At 34.5% G+C, this 20500-nt stretch overlaps 1 protein-coding gene across 1 annotated transcript in view; it reads right to left on the bottom strand.

Moving 5' to 3' along the window:
- LOC141511018 (flavin-containing monooxygenase 5-like) overlaps positions 1-7789 on the bottom strand; it is a 41201-nt gene extending 33412 nt beyond the window's left edge. Inside the window, exon 1 of the mRNA XM_074220358.1 lies at positions 7668-7789. The gene's annotated coding sequence lies outside the window, so the exon portion shown is untranslated. The remainder of the gene's footprint in view (positions 1-7667) is intronic.
- Positions 7790-20500: the final 12711 nt, after the last annotated feature.

Below are 20500 nucleotides of genomic sequence, written 5' to 3'. Positions count from 1 at the left end.
TTGCCTGGCATCTAGGGCTATCTCTAGTCATCTTGATCCATATCTGATCACAGACTCAAATGACTCTAGAGAAGGTGAAGCTGGTGACTTAGCACAACTCCCTCTCAGTCAAATCTAATTCACTTGCCGGTCATGTCATCACTTCTCTAACATCATGACCTTCTTTGAGAACAAAAGACAAGTATCCTCATCATGACTATAATTAACAGTTTTCAGTGGGCCAGTTAATTAATTAATTAATTTTAACCTGTCTGTCCTGGAAGGTCCTAGTGGGAAACTTTTTCTACCAATGCAGTTTGATGAGGATCAGACACATAGGTAGAAAAAAATACTGTGCAGCAGTGCTACTAAAACCCAAGAGAAAGTAACCAGAGAATGTCAAACCTTGAAAAGAAGTTGAGAAGTTTGAAGACTTTGAAGGTCATTGGATTTGGGCTTAAGGAGATGGGATCATTAATGACCTCAGAGAAAGTAGTTTGAGTCCAGTGGTAGGGACAGAAACCAGAGTACAAAGAGTTGAGAATTGAATGATAGCAGGAAAAATGAGTGGGAAGTGATGATATAGACAGCTTTTGCTAGGCATTTGATTGTAAAAAGGGAAAGATTTAACACAAATTAAGTGCAAGAAACTTTGTTTGAGGGGTATATTGAATAGGCCTTGGAGTCAGGAGGACCTGAGTCCTCAGAAGCACCAGCCTCAGACACTTAATTATCTAGTTGTATGAACTTGGGCAAGTCACTTAGCCTCATTGCCTTGCCAAAAAAAGAAGCTTTATTTGAACATTCCTTTAAAAAAAAGCTGCTTCTGCATTTAACATGATTGAATTGACATGTAACTTTCTATAAGCATTTTCCTTGCATAAATTGAAGTAATTCAAATAACAAAATATACAATTACAGTCAATTAATCTCTTAAAATGAGATGTAAAAGTGACTAATTATCATAATTATATAATTGAAGTAACAAAACAAAAAACTCCATACAGTGTGATTTCTTTAAATATAAATTTTTAAAATTGTAAATAAAAAAGGCATGAGATTCATGGAAACAAAGATATTCCCATGAAAGCTACACCAGAGGTGAAAAGGTTATGATAGTACATTCACTGCTTACAGAAATGAGACTTTTAAAAGAGTTTTCAATTATTTTGGTAGTAGAACTAACCTAGTTAAATATTTGGAATGCCTTTATTGGTTATTAGGATTCATCACGTCTTAAATTCTTTTTTCCTTGACCAAAATTTGTTTGAAAGCCAGGATATACTCTAACTAGTTTTTTAAAAAAAATTAATTATTTAAGGACTGGTGCTCTATCCACTGAACCAACTAGCTGCCCCCCATACTAGTTTTTTAATGTAGTAAATTCATAATAATTTTATTAAGCAATAAAGATTACATTGATCAAAGTTATTTATAAGACATGTCATAGGACCTATAGCGGTTCCATTTTGACTTCATCTATGGTGACAGGCCATGCTTTTTTCCTCACATAGTGACTTCAATACAGTTCTTTATCAGCTGGGAACACTAACTGGAGACATGTATTTCTTTCTCTCACCCTAGTTTTACTTTCAAATTAAAATTTTTCTCCATTTAAACCTATTTTTTTGACTCCCCCTTTCTTAAGTTCATGGTCCCAGGCTACCTCTTTGCTCAATAGGTTTCCTATTGTTATCTCAAAAGAAAGTCAGCTGCCTTTATCAGTGTGAGCAATTCAAGCTTCAGTAGTTTAAGCTGTGTAGACAATCTTTTGGGGAGGTTAAAAAGCTCTTCCTTTTTAAGTTTGATATCATATGTTCATTCAAACCCACAGTGGTCTCCTTCCCAAGAATCATTATCACCTTTTGATAGAAACATTGCATTTAACTATGAATAGATAAGGAAAATTAATCACAGTTTCAATCTTCCATAAGTGGAATTTCTATATTTTAGTTCCTTTTTTTTATATATATCCTTTCTGTCCTCTATTTTTTTCCTTTCTGTTTCAGGTTTCCTTGCAGAGTTTATCATCAAATATTTATTAAGCCAATCATTTAACTTATGAACAAAATTTGATGAACAAATTTGGATCATGAGAACACTATTTGAGATATTCTGCTCTATTCACATAAAATGCTCTATAAAGTACCCACCCCCACAAAAATGAAACTGTTTAAAAAGTAAAAACCAACCTTATACTGGAAGAAGAGATGTTGTATTTAATGCTAGCCTGAAAAGGAAAGTGGATTATCACTGTCTCAGTCAGCTTCTGGACACTGGTAGTGTGGAGAGATGGTTAATAAGCAACTCCTCACCATGACTCTTTGGACTTATTTTCAATAAATGGTCATGAGTTCTTTAGTCAGGAACTGTGTCTAATAGGATATTCTATATAATGCCACTGCTATGGGTGCACAATCATTTTTTAATAAAGATAATAATCAATTGGCACACTATTGGATTCATTAAAACAAAATCCTTTTAATTAGCTTAGGAAAGCAGAACAAAATGGAAATGTGGTGAAAAGTGTTGGAAATATTTGCTTGAAGTAGCATTTTAAGGAGTAACTAGTATAAGTATACATATTTTTGGGTGGTGTACCTTTAAAGTTATATTTAGAAATAAATTAATATGAGCAGGTAACTAAAATTCAGAAGTCATAAAGGATATGAAAGGAACTTTATAATGTTTAAGGCTCCCTTTTATTTTATTGTTTTAGGTTTTTGCAAGGCAAATAGGGTTAAGTGGCTTGCTGAGGGCCACACAGCTAGGTAATTATTAAGTGTCTGAGACCGGATTTGAACCCAGGTACTCCTGACTCCAGGGCCAGTGCTTTATGCACTATACCACCTAGCCGCCCCATAAGGTCCCCTTTTAAAAATGATTAATTCAAACCTCAGAGTTTGAAACATTAAATATAAAATATAAATACAGAAGGAAACAGGTGGAAACATATTATAGAAGGAAAGAAATTTTAAGAATAAAAATCTAGGCAAACATTTTGCTTCTCTTCCCTTTCAATGAAAATTTGGAATTTATACAATGATGGATTGCTAAATCATTTTTCATAGATTTTCAAACTTCTTAAACTAAACTATATAACTCTGGAAATCTAATATAGCTACATAATCCTGATCGAAGTTCTCTTAAAAATCTATGAAATCTCCATTATGAGTTACAGCAAATTAACAACAAATGTTTTTCTATCATCAGTGGTCCTTGTTTTAAATACTCATCATCTTTTGGGTTATGTGGCCAATAATCTAGAAGATTAAATTTGTTCTCAATCCCAACTAATTTTCATAAATCCCTTCAAAGAAGAATTATGTGCCAGTGGTAGAGGAAGCATAGTTGTTTTCACTGGTCAAGACACTAGGAAATCTAACAAAATAACTAAATTTTATAAATTAGCTGCATATCATAATAATTGCAAGTTGCTTAACCAGCATCCCTGCTCCCCACTAGCCTCTAAGCTCTGGAAAGGTATAAAATTCAACCTATTGCTTTGTGCATTGAGATCTACTCTGCAATTCCATCCTTCTATGAAAACATTCAACAGACCTGAACTCTGCCTAGTCACTCATGAAGAAGGAAAAGAATAGAAAGCACCAAACTACCTTGGGCAACCTCACTCAGCAAGAGACTTTAGAGCTAAGAGAAATTGGAAAGGGTACCGGAGTGTGGGAATATACCAAATCTGAAGGAAAAAGGCATCATACAACTGGACCCAGTTTAGTCCTCTTACTCCTCCCAAAAGTCATCTGGGGCAAGGATCTAGGCCAGAAGAAAAAAAAATTCCTCAAAGTGGGAGGAAGCTGTGACAGTTGAGATCCAGTACCTAGAAGTAAACTTGCCTTCAAAGGAAAAGGAGTCAGAAAGTGAGCAATGAAAAGAAAAAGAGAAAAAATACCACCAAATAATTCAGGAGGAAGAAAATTCAGTTAAACTATTTAGAGCATAAGCAGAGAAAAGAATAGGGAAGAAAATTAAAACATAAGGGAAGATGGCTACTGAAACAGCTGAATGTCTGCAAATGTCTCCAAATAAATAGTACAAGACAAAGAAATTGAAACAATACCTGATAAAATAGAAAACTCTATGGATCTCCAAGAGAGCATGAGATTGCAGAAGAATATTTCCAAACAGTTCAAGGAAGAAATTAAAATCTTTTAAGAAGTTAAAAGGAAACAAATGCAGGTTTTATAATTAATATAATAGAAATAACTACAGAAAAGAAAAACCTGAATCCATAATAGTAAGCCTTTCTAAAGAAGCAAAAGAAAGAACAATTGATTGGGAAATCACATACACAAAAGTAGAGTTCAATCTGGAGGAAGAGAAGCAAAAACAATCATGTTAAAAATAACTTGATCTCCATATAAGCAAAACACACAAAAAACAGGATTATAGAGGTGATTTAAGGATCATAGGCCTCCAGGAGAATATGACAATTAAAAATAAAAAAAAAACAACCTGAACACCATAATGCAAGAAATGATAGAAGAAAAATGCCAAAAATTCAGAAATATAGAGAACAAAACCCTAATGGAAAGGATCCACAAATTGCCTATAGATAAAAATGAAAACAAGGGAAAACGTAACAAAACCACAAGCTATGATTCAACAAGACAATGGTTACTTTTATCATTTTCAATGATAAGTATCAAATTCTGTAAGCCACCAAGAGAAAGACCTTTTTTTTCAAAAAAGGAAATTCAAATCAGAAAAAAAACTATTCTGCAGCCAGCAGAAAATGCAGACAGGAATCAAATTATGTATTTCAAAAAGTAGGCTGCTAGGTGGCAGTGGACTGAATGCCAGATTTAGTCAAGAAGACCTTAGTTCAAATACTGCCTAAGACTGTAATCCTGGGCAAGTCACTTAACCCTGTTTGCCTCAGTTTCCTTATCTAAAATGAGTTGGAGAAAGACATGGCAAACCACTCCAGTACCTTTGGCAAGAAAATCTCATATGAAGTCATGAAGGGTCAGATATAACTGAAAATTATTAAATAACAACAAAAGCAAAAGGAGCTTAAGATGTATCCCTAAATACCAATCTCTGCAAATCCTGTGCCTAATTATTAAAAGAGATGAATAAAACAGAAACTTGAAATTTTCCTACAAAAAATAGCGACAGGCGAATTATTTGACTTGCAAACATATCAAATAATAGAAACAGAAGAAAGGTAAGAAATTAGTTCAAAATTCATTCTTTCCTCCTGACTGCCTACCTTTTGCCCTTCTATATCATACTCTATACCCATACCCATCCACTGTACTATTACCTTTCCCTTCCCTCCCAGGCTTTTCATTTTGCTTTTGTGTGTTGCTGTCCCTTTTGACTATAAGCTACTTGAAGGCAAGGATTATGTCTCTTTTACATTTGTATCCTCTACTCTTAAAACAGTACCTATAGAAAGCAGACTTTTAATAAATGTTTGTCAGCTGACCTATAAAAACAATTATCAGGGAAAGCATAACTAATGAAGTAAAATGCCCCATATTTAAAGACTATTAAAAAAGAAAAAATAGAAATAAAGACATCTATGGGGTTAAAAAAAGGAACAACAGAGAGACCATAAAGATATTTATTTCCCAAAGTACTAAAGGGAAAAAGTTAAAAATGACAGAGTAATAGGAGAAGTGACAATGGAAATTCCAGGCCATTGTCAATATTCTTGACTTTTTTCCTGCCACTGGACTTTGATGACTCTGGAATAGGGAATAAGACTGACAGTTGTGCAGTTTGTTATTTAAATCCAATTTAAGTCAAGACATCACCCTGTGATGTCATTAGTCCTCCTATTGTAAAACAATGACAACAATTTTGTGTTTCAAAATGGTTAAAAGGAAGGATTTATAAAAGCTGAGGTGGGAGGTAGAAGAATACAGAAGAATGTGTGATTATTTTAATCAAGTCAATAGTAAATAACAAATAATTCCAGTAGTCTCTCTGTAGTAGATGAGATGACAAAGGGAGGGATTGAAAGTGGGAGAAGGCAGCCTCAGCTCTGGGATGGAAAAGATATTTTTATTCCTCTCATTTTACTTAAAAGTTTATCCCCCCTCCTCCAATTACATGGAAACATTGTTTAAAATTTGTTTTTCAAAAAAATTCTGAGCTCCAAATTCTTTCCTTTCTCCCTACCTGCCCCCTCCCATTAAGAAAGCAAGCAATATGATATAGGTTTTACATCTTTAGCCATAGTCTAATTAGTTTTATGTTAGTCATGTTGTGAAATAAAACAGAAACAAAAGCTCCAAGAAAAATAAAGTAAACCATAAGTATACTCTGATATACATTCAAAATCCATTAGATCTTTCTCTGGAAATAGCATTTTTCATCATAAATTCTTCAGAATTATCTAGGATCATTGAATAGCTGAGAATAGTTAAAAAAATCAATTCATCATCATCATCATATAATATTCCTGTTAGGGTATACAAGGTTCTTCTGGATCTTCCAATTTAACTTTGCATCAGTTCTTGTAAATTTTTCCAGATTTTTCTGAGAGGATCCTGCTCTTCCTTTCTTATAGGATAAGAGTATTCCATTGCATTCACAAATCACAGCTTGTTCATCCATTCCCCAATTGATTGATATCCCCTCACATTCCAATTCTTTGCTACCACTGAAAGAGCTGCTATAAATATTTTTGAACACATAGATCATTTTTTTATCTCTTTGAGATATAAACCTAATGGAGGTATTCTGGCTCAAAGGATATACAGGGTTATAATAGTCCTTTGAGCATAGTTCCAAATAATTTTTCAGAATGGTTGACTCAGTTCACCAACAGTTTATTTGTTTCTCAATTTTCATACTTCATCTCCAACATTTATAATTTTCCTTTTCTATTATATTAGTCAATCTTATAGACATGGGGTGGAAGGTCAGAGTTATTTTAATTTATATTTCTCTAATCAATAGTGATTTAGAGCATTTTTTCATATATCTATAGATAGCTTTGTTAACTTCATTTGAAAACTGTCTGTTCATATCCTTTGATCATTTTTCAATTGGGGAATGGCTCTAATTTCTATAAATTTGACTCACTTCTCTAATATTTGAGAAATGAATGCTTAACCAGAGAAACTTGCTATATTTTTTTTCACAATTAGGATTACTATTGTATTTCCCCATCTATCCTATTCTCTCTTCTCACCCTGTCCTGCTACTGCTATTTTATTATATTATAGCTTTTGCTCCTGCTGCTGTTGTAGTTATTATTAGTATTATTTAGATTATTGCAAGGCAAATGGAGTTAAGTGGCTTGCCCAAGGCCACACAGCTAGGTCATTAGTAAGTGTCTGAGGCCGGATTTGAACCCAGGTCCTCCTGACTCCACTGTTCACTGCATCAGCTAGCTGCCCAGCTGCTGTAGTTATTACTGCTGCTGCTGCTGCTACTGATTAAGATGACTAGATTATTATTGTTGCCACTGCTATTACTACTCCTACTGCTGATGTGATATCACCAATGTTACTACTGTTATTGCTGCTGCTGCTGCTGCTGCTGCTGCTGCTGCTGCTATGACTAATACTACTGCGGCCACGGCTGCTACAACTAACAGTACTGTGGCTGCTGCAACTACTATTACTATTTTATTATTACAGAAACTAGTTTGATTTTATTACTATTACTATTTTTATTATTACAGAAACAAGTTTCAAAAGTTTACTCACAGATTCATTATCTGTACCTTCATCCAGTGCTGGACATTTTGCAAACACATTTGTCATTGTTGCTATTCCTTATAACTTCAGTTTTCTGATTCTTGACAAAGTAGCATGACAACACCAGGACTTTTGGTATATGTCCTTAGGGAGACCCAAGGTTTCCTGTACCTGGTCTAATATAAGGAAATATTCACTGACTATGCTGTTAGCATCAACATCACCTACCAACAGCCAAATGATAGCTGTCAGAGTGTTAGAAATAAAACAGGAAATCTATTTTAGGACTTGGTGCAGACTTCATTTGGAATATTTATCATGAACTATTTTTGATTGTGGTAAGTTGGAAGGCAACAGTTCAAATCAATCAATGAATAAGTATTTATTTCTCAACTACTATTCGCTTAATAGACATTGGGGATATGAAGACAAAAACCAAACAATCCATGCCCTCAAGAAGTTTACATCGTAATAGAGGATAAATATAGCTCAGATATAAGGTTACTTGAAATGGAAAGTAGGGGGGAAGGAAAAGCCTCATGTTAGAAGTCAAAGTTGAGTAAGATTTTGAAAACAATAAGGAATATCAAGAAATAGATCAAAGAAAGGAGTACATTTTGGAAATAGGGGTTAGCCATTGGGAAAACAAATACAGAGAAAAGGAAATGGAAACATTTTATGAGACAGCAGAAAGACCATTTTGCATAGATCATAGATTGTTTGGAAAAAGAGTGTTGTGCCATAATACTGGAAAATGTAAAGTGGGTTTAGGTTGAAAAGGTTGGAAATATTTCAGACAGAAATGTTTATATCTGATCTTAGAGACAAAAGGCGATCACAGGAATTTATAAAATATTTATTAAATTTATAAATCTATGCATTACACATTTTTCTACCACCCTTCCTTCCCTCCCCTGTCCCCAAGGCAGTGAGAAGTCTGGTAAAGGTTGTACATGTACATTTCACATAAATGTGAAATGATTGTTTGGCAGTTCTATGGAAGAAAAATTGCAGTAAAAAGATGTTTGGGACTGGAAGACTTGTGCTGTAGGTCATGAGAAAGAAATGACAGTTTGAGTGAGGATGGAAGCTATGTGAGTAAAAAGAAGGGAACAATAGGAGAAATGCTGTGGAGATAGAAATGATAAACTCTAGAAACTGATTAGATGGATGGGGTGAGGACAAGGGAGAAATCAAAGATGGCATTGAGCTTGTGAACCCAAATAACTGGAAGGATGACTTTGCCTCTGATAGAAAGAAGAAAGTTTGAAAGAGGGAAAAGTCTAAGGGAGAAAGGAAATGGGTTCTCTTTTGAACATGTTGAGTTTGAGATGTTTCTGTGAAATTCAGTCAACTATGTCCAGTAATTGGTGATGTGGGACTGTTTCAGTTCAATTGTTTTTCAGTCATGTCTTATTCTTTTTGACCCCATTGGGATTTTCTTGGTAGGGATACTGGAGTGGTTTGCCATCTTCTCCAATGATGTGGAATTACATCAATAAATTTATTGTGTAGCTCACACAATAAAGCTGAAGGTAGATAGTCCCCCCTCCCCAAAAGAAAACAAAAACATAATGGAAGGAGCATTGGAACAAAACTCAGCAAATTTAGCCCAAAGTTCTGACTTTGACATTAACTAGTGGTGAGAAGCAAATCATTTCTCTGAGCTTCATTTTCCTTGGCAATCAAGTAATAAGCATTTCTTAAGTACTTATTATGGGCTATACCATATGTTAAGTGCTGAAGGTATAAAGAGAAAAGTCAAACAATGCCTGCCTTCAAGGAACTTACATTTTAATGGAAAAGACAAAATGTACACACAAAAGTAGACATGTGATACATTTAAGGTGGATATAGCTGCACCAGCAGCTAGGAGGGATCAGGGAATGTTTTCATGTAGAAGGTTGAGTCTTGAGGGGAAATCAGGGATTTCAGAAGGAAATGTTTACATTCTAGACATGGGGGAAAGTCAGGGCAATAAGCATTTATTTTCTGGATACTGGACATTGCATACTAGACATTACACTAAGTTGGGGAGATACAAAATAAAAGTAAAAGTCAGTCCTTGCCCTCAAAAGTAGTAGAGTGAGTAGACCAGTAGGTTTCAATTATTGAGTGGAAATAAAGCATGAGAAACCTGGGAAGCCAAGGAAGCTAAGTTCTGAAGAGGCTTTAATTTTAAATATTTAAAAAAAGGTTTTTTTGGGAAAAGGTTCACATGTTCAAAAAATATTTATAGCAGCTCTTCTCGTAGTGGAAAATAATTGGAAATTGAGGGGATACTCGTTAATGGGGGAATGGTTGAATAAGTTATGGTATATGAATGTTATCGTTCAATAAGAAATATCATGAGTGATTGGACTTCAGAGAAGTCTGGAAAGACTTGCAAGAACCAAGACTGAGTGAAGTGAAGAGAACTAGAAGAACATCATTCACATTAACAACATTGTGAGATGACGGAGTGCGATGAATGAAGCTCCTCTCAGCATTTCAGAAATCAAGGACAACCCTGAGAGAGCTATAGTGGACAATACATCCATATCCAGAGAAAAACACTATGGAGTCTGAATGTAGAGCAGAGCATTTTCTGAACATTTAAAAAAAAATCCAAAACCTCTTTTATGTTTTTCCTTTCTCTCTCATGGTTTTTTCCACTCACCTTAGTTATAATTCCTTTTTCACAATATGACAAATATGTAAATAATAAAACAGAAATGTACATGTAAAACCTTTACCAGACTTCTCACTTCCTTGGGGACAGGGGAGGGAAGGAAGGGTGGTAGAAAAATGTGTAATGCATAAATTTATAAATGGGTAAATGTTGAAAAACTCCCATTGCATGTAATTTGAAAAATAAAATAAAATTTAAATGAAAAAAAAAACAGGTTTTAACTGTAAATGAGGAGACAGGAACAAAAAATCTCAAAAGTACTTTTTAGTTTTAAGAATTGTCGATAAAACTGAACTGATCTCTAACCTGAGGATGTCCAGAGCCAAATAGCAGGCTAGAGACAGGAGAGTCAAGAATCAAAGAGAAGTTTAATTTCAAAGTGATAGAAATGTCTTGCAAGGAAGGAGGTGATTTAGACACATACGCTGCCTCCCTTTCTATGGGTGGCCAAAGTTCACTACTAATGGCTGCCCAGGGTATGACAATGCAGGGAAACACCAACACTATGGTAAGTTTGATTCATAGCAGGCTCTATAAAATGAAAAAGAATTGTTCAAATGTTTCAATTTGGAAACTCAATTCAGTTGATTCCAGATTACTTTAATTCAACAAACACTTACTCCCTACTTACCAAGCATAAAACATTGTGCTAAGCACTGGGGATAGAACTATCCGTCTTATTGTCAAAGTTCTCAGTCTTACTGAACAAAGATCTGTTAGCCCATAAGTAGGATTTGAACAAGAGTGAGATAATTGGCATTAAGAGATTTAGGCAAAGTGCTGGGAGAAATTTGAGCTGAGTAAGACAGCTTTCACCTAGGAGAATGAAGGAAGGTTTCCAGAAGATAAAGGTGACTGTGTTGGGCCTTGAAGGAAGTGACTGATTTCAACTTACAGAACTGGTATAGGTCAGGAGCGGCATGGGTATAAGTATGGAGATAGTAGAAGACAAGATGAGGAGAGATGTAGAGTATTCTTACTCTGCAGGGAAAATACCACATCAGATTGGCATAATTCAGTTCTAGAGTGCTGGGTCTGGAATCATGAAAACCTGAATTCATATTGACCCATTAACTATGGGTCAAGTGATCTATGGCAAGTCACTTGACCTCTGTCTACATCAGTTTCCTCCTTTGGGAAATAGGAGTAATAAATTAATAATAATAATAATAATAATAATAATAATACTCTGGAATCAACTCAATTGAATTTCCAAACTGAAACATTTGAACAATTTATTTTCATTTTTTAATATTATAGTCTCCCAGGACTGATATGAAGATGAAATTAGAAAATATTTGTAGAATTTTTCAAACTTCAAGGCACTACATAAATGCTATTTTCTTAGTAGTAATTATATCACATTCAGGTATCCATTTGTTAAATTGTTATTATTTGTAATCTCAAATGATAGGATTCTTAGCATATTTGGTTTCCTTTTCTATTCCTCTGTCCATACAGAAATGGCAGAGTCTATGCAATATTAAAAGTCATTTTATATTTTTTGTAGTTCCATAATGGCCAAAGTAATCCTCCCTAAGTGGCTGGTCTAGTGATGATGAAACCATACATAGCAAGACTTGTCTCAGGAAAGCAGTTAACATATTTTCTTGTCACTCCACTAAGCCTCTCCAACATGGTACAACCTGCCAGAGGTTAAACTCTGTTACGATGATCTTGAGAGTTCAGGGTCATTTCCATGATATGCTGAGGCATCAGAGTAGGACTTTAGTGGATAATAACAATAAAATATGGTAGAAGTTACAAAGTATTCTCCTTATGACAATTCAGCAAGATTAGTATGTAAGTACTATCATCCTGCTGGATTAAACAATACTTAAAATCTGAAGGCCACTGAGATTTAAATGTAGTTAATTATTTCAATTGAGTTTTAAACACATTAATATTCAACTCTATTATTAACTGTCATTCATAACTTTAATTATTCAATGATAATTATTTCTAACTTTAATCTCTAAATGTTGTTTACCTCTGTAGTTGACTAAGTCTTCCTTGAATCTGTTTTTTAAAATCACTTTGTAGTAATCCAATTTTCATGGCAGGTATATCATGGGCCATTAAGTGATGCCTCATTGAGTAGGAATTGGCAAACTCTTCTGGAAGATTTCAAAGGATTATGATTATATTCATTAATAGTCCAGGAGATTAACCTTTAATCACAGAGAAAACTCATTGATGTTTTTTTTTTTAGTAGCATCATTCTACAACAGGACAGGAATAAGATGAGCCAATAATGAATCAACACAGCAGATGACTGTGGAGAAGAGAAATGCCGAAATTTGAAAGTGTAGATGGATTTGAAAAATTGCAAGTTTTCTTCCCATGTACCATATGGGAAGTATACTCAATATTCATAAATAACCCACATAGTTTAAAAATGTATCAGTCTTAATTAGAATACATCCAAATATTTGGGTTCTTTTTCATATTCCCATTTTGAAAACTCGAATCAGGTTGAAGTAGTAAGAGTACTGGAATTTTTGGTCTGGAAATAGACTAAAATGCTAACTCCAATACTTATTACCTAGAGTATTGAGAGGATAAATGCTGGTTCAGAGCCAGACAACTAATATGGGAAGAAAGACATGAATCTATGTCTTCTTTGAGTCTGTAGAAATAATGATGATATGTTGCTGTTGTTGCTGTTGTAGTCCTAGAACCTATGCTTTAGCCATGACCTCCCATTTCCCTCTATTGCTCTCTTCTTAGAGGTTCCTAGGCATTGAATATAAATAAGAAAACAACGTACTTATATTTCAATTTTGACTAGCTCCTACTACTTGTTAAACTTCAGACTAATCACTTTAACTTTTTAGACCCAAGTTTCTTCACTTGCAATATTATGATCTTGGACTAAATAACCTTGAAATCCCTTCTAACTTAGAATCCACATTCCAAGTTTCCATCCTCCTCTACCCTCTAAGCTTTACAATTCTTGTACACTCTTCAAATGCACTATAACAATTTTTAACCATCTAAAAGCACTCTCAGTTTATTTTTTGATCGCAACAATGTTAAATTTATTTATTCAGATGAGCTATTCTATGTCTAATGCCAGGATTAGAGAAAAGACCATGCAATTTCTGCTTTGGGAAAAGAGCACTTTGAACAATTTAATGTCTAATTTTTGTTTCTTCTCTTTAAATTACAGAAAAATAAGGACTGTCAGAGGCTATTGCTAATCTCTTGGTGAGAGATTAGAAAGACTCTAATTTCAAATTTTCAGAAAACATAGACCCTGAACTTAATGTCCATTCGTAAAAGAATTTTGGGAAGGATTATTTGATGGATGACTTGAAAGCACTTATTAAGGGAAATGGTGGTTACTAGGAATAAGATTAGGTTTATTAAAAACAAACCATGACAGCCTAACATTATTTTTTTCCTATAGTGTTACTGGATTGGCAAACAGATGAATGTCACAGATATAGTAGTTTAGATTTAGATAAGGCATTTCACTCAGTGAACAAATGAATGAAAAAGTAATTTCTTAAGTGCTTACCATGTGCAAAGCATTTTACTATGTACTGGGGATTCAAGAAAGGTAAAACACAGTTCCTATTCTCAAGAAATGATTATTCTAATGGGAAAAAACATGTAAATTTCTAGGTATGTTTTGTGCTCAATATATGGTACGGGCTTTTGGGCTCATATTGGTTTGATCAGCTATAATCAAACACACTATAAATTGATCCAGATATTGTGATATCATTTTGATCCTTTTCAAGTATGGAGAGCAAGAATGAATGTAAGTATGTTATACACATGTATACATATACATACAAACATACTTAGAAGTTTGATAGAATTATAAGTTGGATTATGTTATACATATATGTGTATAAATATGCATATATGATATACACATCTTATAAGTTATATAGGAACTTATATAGTTGGAACTTTGACAGTAACCAGGTAAGTGACTGAAGTGTAGCAATCACTACTTTTGTGATTGCTACAACTCTAATAAGGTTTGGCCTTCATTTTTGAAGAAGACCATGACATCAGAGAGGTGATGCAATGGCAAGTACATGCATTGAATTTGAGTGAGGGGGGCTGTGCTAAGTCACCAGTCTCACTTTCGCAGGGTTAAGTGACTTGTCCAAGGTCACACAACTAGGATGTGTCAAGTGTCTGAGACCAGATTTGAACTCCTGTTCTTTTGAATCCAAGGCTGGGCTCTATCTACTACAACACTTAGTTGCACCTCTATCACTTAAATTAAGTCCCGTTCATAGTATCTGGGCTTTAGGATGGGTTTCCATTCTAAGAAGATTGATAAAAACAAGGTAGAACTCTTGTAACAGTTAAGTATTATAGAAATTGTTAAGATATGTATACAGCAGCAGGAAGGATGACAGAACAAGACAGATTGGGCCTGAGAGACAAGATACAAGGAGAATTATGTTGATGTTAGAAGCAGAATAAATATTCAAAAAGTTATCAATCCCAAGACAGATTTAATATTGAACCACTTGGGCAATGAATTGATAGGTTTTGTGAATTTCTTTTACCTAGAAGTTAGATTGAACCCAGGGTCTGACTCTGGGCTAAACCCAAAGTTGGAGTTTAAATTTCCCTAGCTGGAAGGTTTCAAACTAAGTGTAAGGGACTGTTGTGTGTGGAAGTACTGCAAACTTTCATTATCTGGTGTCCTTGAGCACCAGAGCCTTGTTTTACTGGTTGATTGTAGAGTGCCACGGGAGTGGGAGTGGACAAGGGACTGGGGAGTATAAGCACTTGCATTTGGTTTAATGAATGGGAATCTTGGAGATCTAGGAGAACTTTAAGGAGAACTTGTCTCCCTTGTTTCTTGCCCCTTCAATGTTCCCCTGGGTAAGGATGCCAGGAACCTAACACTTCTGAGCAGCTAGTCTAACAGAGATCTCAGGTCATAATTACATAAATGTACAAAAACATTCTAAAAGCTAGAAGCCTGAAGAGTGTGGTGATTTATACTGTTTTCCAAGTAGTCCACTCTGCCATGAGTGAACTTTCTAGATGAAGATATCTGACCGCACCTAGACTTTGATTCCTTTTTTTTTTATAAATTTTGAAAAAAAGCTATATTTTGATATTAGAAAGAATCCTCTGACAGACAGTTTCTGAAAGTGGCCCAGATCAAGATAATTCTAGAGAACTATACCATGTAAATTTGTTTTGTTTTTGAATTTCAATTGATGTTGCATAGTGAGCTCCAAACCTGAGCACAATTTGGTTGATCAATGAGTAGCTCTTCCTTTTTTTTCCTTTTCTATTATCTTCATTCCCTTGATCAGATCCTCTTCTTTTCTTCAGCATTTAATGGAAGTAGTAATAATATTATTTCATATTCTCCTAATTTGATTGAGTTCCTTGTAAAAAGTAATAGGGGAAAAAAGAGCTTTCATTCCTTGCCATGCCCTGCTTCCTGCCATGGAAACTCTCAGTCCTCAAGGTGCCTGAGGAAAATATTTGGAAGGTAATGGGTATAATCCTCTGAAAATGGAGCATTAACACGAAGCTATGATTTGCCAAAAAGATTAAATATATTTGAATAATTTCTCAACATCCAAGGACAAATAATTAGTGGTGCTGATCTAGCAACTTAGTTGTCCATATTGCCTAGGACATCAGCTAGAACTTGATGTCCAAAACAGTTAAAGTAAAATCCACATTTCACACAAGGTCAAGGACAATGCAAAATGCTCCACAAACTCCTCTAGCCTTCAAAAGTGTTTTTTATAACCTTGTCTTTTATCTCATTAATACCCCTTAGTTAAGAAAAAAAAGACACTCCAATAGAAATTTAAGGATAGGGGTCAAAGTGTGATGTCAAAGATAGAGGGTTGAACTTGAAGTCAGGAGGCACCTGAATTTGGATCCTATCCCTGATAATTAGTATTGGCTATGGGAAAATTGCTAAATATCTCCTAGCATGTTTCTTCATTTGTAAAAGGTTCAAGTGAGAAAATGAATTATTAAAGTTGAATAATTCACAAGACCTTGGGGATGTCTTGCATATAAGGTATTTTACAGACCTGAAGGTACTATAGAAATACAAATCATTATTGATGAATTATACCTGAAGAGCAACAAAGTGCTTGAGGAATGTCATCATCATTGGTAGAAATGAAAACCAGTGACCTGTCTTGACTGTGCCACTTATTAGCAAGCCCTTTTAAACTTACTTTGCCTCAGTTTCTCAAGATATGCATTGTTTTTGTTTCTATGATGTTTCGAGACCTAAAAAATACTGCAACAACTTACCTCATGAGTATACATAATTTGTAGATGAGAAAATTACAGAATCTTCAGCTTCATAGCATTGTACTAGGCCTAGATGGCACACTATGCAAGTTCTATTTAACAGGAGTCTGTAGTTTGGAACCATTAAAAATCCCTAAATAATTGAGTCTCATATATTTCTTTCCATTTTATATCTATATCTATCTTTTTCTCTATCATGTGTTTCAACTGTCAACTTCTGTTCAACACTATATCTTTATTTCTATCTCTTTAATCTCTATTTTACATTTATCTATATCTTTATTTCTGTCTCTAGCTCTATGTATAGTTCTGCCTCTGTCCCTATCTTTATCTTTTCTTTTAACTCAAGAGCACAAGTCATTACTTTTCTTCTCTGCCTCCTCCTCCTCCTCTTCCTCCTTTTTTCCTTCTTTTCTTCTTCATTAGGGGTTTTTAATCTAAGATATACTGACACCTAAGGGATCTGTGGAAGTGTTTCTGAAGTCTGAGAATGGGAAAATGATATCTTTATTTTCTCTAATTTCTTTCAATTATTTATAGACATTATTTTCACAGGGATTCATCAGACTGCCAAATAGATCCTTGTCATAAAAATATCAAATATTTTAGATGATTCCTAGAGGAGTTCCTAGAGGAGATTGGAGAGAAAAAAATACTTCAGAGGTGTAAAACATTGAATCAGTCTTGAAACATTCTAACAATGAAAGCTGTCGTTCTAAAGCTTCAGTTTTTTCATGATTTTTAGAAACATTCCTGCAATTGAGTATGCTACCACCAGGGCACAGTAGTACTCATTGAAACATGTTCCAAGAACATCTACTGTATTACTAGGTACTTTTTATTTGTTATTCAATCATTCTCAGTCACATTTAACTCTTCATAACCTCATTTGGGATTTTTTTTGGCAAAGATGTTTGAAATGGTTTGTTATTTCCTTCTCCAGTTCACTTTACAGATGAGGAAACAGAGCAAACAGGATTAAATGACTTGGCCAGGGTCACCCAAGTCAATGTCTGAGGCCATATTTAAGCATATTAAGATGAATCTTCTAGGCCTGGCACTCAGTACATTGTGCCCTAACTGTCACCTAACTACCAAAATACTTTTTTTTTTAATATTATGGTACACTTCCTCCCTTCTTGTTTCTTCCATCTGTCATTATCCAGCTGTCTGTTAGAGTCAGATCAGAACTGACTCTACTTAAATTCAAAATGCTGCCAGGTCTCCATGCCTAAGTCCTATTACAGGTATAACTGGGCTTTTTTTAAGTCAATAAGCAGTCCAGGAAGGACAGCAGTAGTGCAGAGATTAGTCTAATTGTGGGTTAACAGAAGATAGAGCATTCCAACCCTTAATCTACTGAGAAGTTATGGTCCAAGGACCCTGGGGGTGGTGTTTAGATTCCAAAAGTTGCTGTAAGATTGTAAAGTGAGTCACAGAAACAATGGTTTCCTTAAGGAGAAAATATGTCCATCAATGTTGGTACCTGCTATAATGCCATTTTTTCTATGATAGTTAAGACTCCTTGTGTCCTATAAATAAAAAACTCTGGGACATCCCACTTGAACGTGTCTGCTCAACTACCCAGTGATTTTCATTATCATTCTCCTTACTGACTGGGATATCTATCAGATAGGCTTTGTACAAGTTTATGTTTTAGTGAAGGACATTGTCTTCTCTCTCTCTCTCTCTCTCTCTCTCTCTCTCTCTCTCTCTCTCTCAGCAAGGCAATAGGGTTAAGTGATTTGCCAAAGGTCACACAGCTAAGTTAAGTATTAAGTATCTAGGGATGGATTTTGACTCTAGTTTCAGCGCTTATCTACTGTGCCACCTAGTTGCCCCTATTGTCTTTTCTTTTACCCTATTATATTATTTTTTTTCTTTTGCAAGGCAGTGGGGTTAAGTGGCTTGCCCAAGGCCACACAGCTAGGTAATTATTAAGTGTCTGAGGCTGGATTTGAACTCAGGTACTCCTGACTCCAGGGCTGGTGCTCTATCCACTGTGCCACCTAGCTGCCTCAACCCTATTATTTCAAATAATTTAGCATATGGAGTAATGGATAGGACACTGGAAGATATAGTTTCAAATTCGACCTTAGACCCTACTAGCCATATGACTCTGTGTGAGTCATGTAATCTGCTAGTGACTCAGTTTTGTCACTTGCAAAGTGAGGGGATTAGACTTTTGTTCTCCAAGATCTTTTTCAACTCCAAATCAATCATTTTATGAGGGCACATTAGGTAAAATTCAACTCTTATTACAACATAAACCATGAAAGAATGAACCATTTGCTGCTGAGTGTTCAGTCAGGTAAAAGGGATCCTCAGATGATGATGCCAGGTTGCAAGAAAATATCTTATGAGTTTTAGAATATGAAGATGAGAGGTCTAAAACATCTGAATAACATCTATATCAGATGTTTTTCATAAAAAAAGGAATTAGATGGGAATATATTACTGCAAAGTGAGTTGCAAAAATACCATGATAATAATGCCAATAACAATTAGCATTTATATAGCACCTGTTCTGTGATAGACACTTTGCTAAGCATTTCCATATTTTTTCATTTGATTTCCATAATAATAATAGGAGATAGTTGCTAAGTTTCATATTTCAGATGAAAAAAGTGAGACAGAGCTTAAATAGCTTGCTTAAAATCATACAACTAGTTAAGTGTCTGAAACTGAATTTAAACTTGTCTTCCTGATTCAGGACTACTTTTCTAGTCAGTGCATCATCTGGATACCTTGAGGAGATTATTATTATTATTATGATTTATTATAAATTGAAATTTTCCCCCCATAAGGATGAAACTGACCATATTCCATGTTTGTATCTAATTAGAAGTGATTACTTTGACATTTGTAGCATCACATGACTTTTGAGTTTAAAAGATTATAGCAACTTATACAATTTGTTTTTATCTTTGATGTATTTTAAATACTTTATTGAATTTGTATAAATAGCATGCAATATAGTTTACAACTTGAAAAAAATTCAACTTAATTTCCAAGTTCTTGGATTTTTACTCCTTTAGAAACTAGGATTTTTTAAATTATGTGTTATTTTTTTTTAGTTATAAACAGCATTCATTTTAAGAGAACTCAATTCAACAAATTTTGAAATATTTAATCAAATAATTTTAATACACAGGTTTTTTAAAATTCAAACTAGAGCTAAGTTATAGAGTAGGAGTAGTATTAGTCAGGAAGACCTGAGTTCAAATCCTGCCTTGGATATTTATTAACTAGGTGACCCTGGACATGTCGCATAGACTCTCTCAATCTCAGTTTTTACATCTGTAAAATAGGGTTCATAATTGTATCCAATCCTCACGTTTATTGCAAAAATCAAATGAGATAACATATAACGCTCTTTATAAATGTTAGAGCATTATAAAGGTAATAGCTATTATTTTAATTTTAATTTGATATGACAATATCAATGCCCATACAAAATATGGGTTCATCCCTTACAACTTTCAGCTACTCCATTATCAGTGCCACAGTTGTATTTTGAGCAAGAGTTCTCACTGAGGTTAATGTTGTGAATCATCTCTTCCTCTCTCTGGAAGCTCTGAGAGTACTAGGAATTTCTATAGAGCACAGTACAATTTGTAAGGCACTGGTAAATCATGACCAGATTTTCTTTAGATTAGAGAGAGAATAGGCAATCCTTATCACCTTAAGCATGCTTTGGGTCAGAGTTACATTATAGGATGGAGGGACATATTCTCATTGCCTCTTCTTGCTTCTCCCCTTTTAGAACTCTTTATTATGTTGACAACATGGTAGGGATGGTCAGTGCCTTTGTGTTTGAACTTTTAGATTTTCAGGATGTAAACTAGAGCCACTGTAACCATTTACTGTTGTAACCTAAATCTCATGCATTTGACAA

This window comes from Macrotis lagotis, chromosome 2 (genome assembly GCF_037893015.1).
Source record: "Macrotis lagotis isolate mMagLag1 chromosome 2, bilby.v1.9.chrom.fasta, whole genome shotgun sequence".
Classification (NCBI taxonomy): Eukaryota; Metazoa; Chordata; class Mammalia; order Peramelemorphia; family Peramelidae; genus Macrotis; species Macrotis lagotis.
The sequence above is the reverse complement of the archived record's forward strand: the minus strand, read 5'-3'. Positions and strand labels throughout refer to the sequence as shown.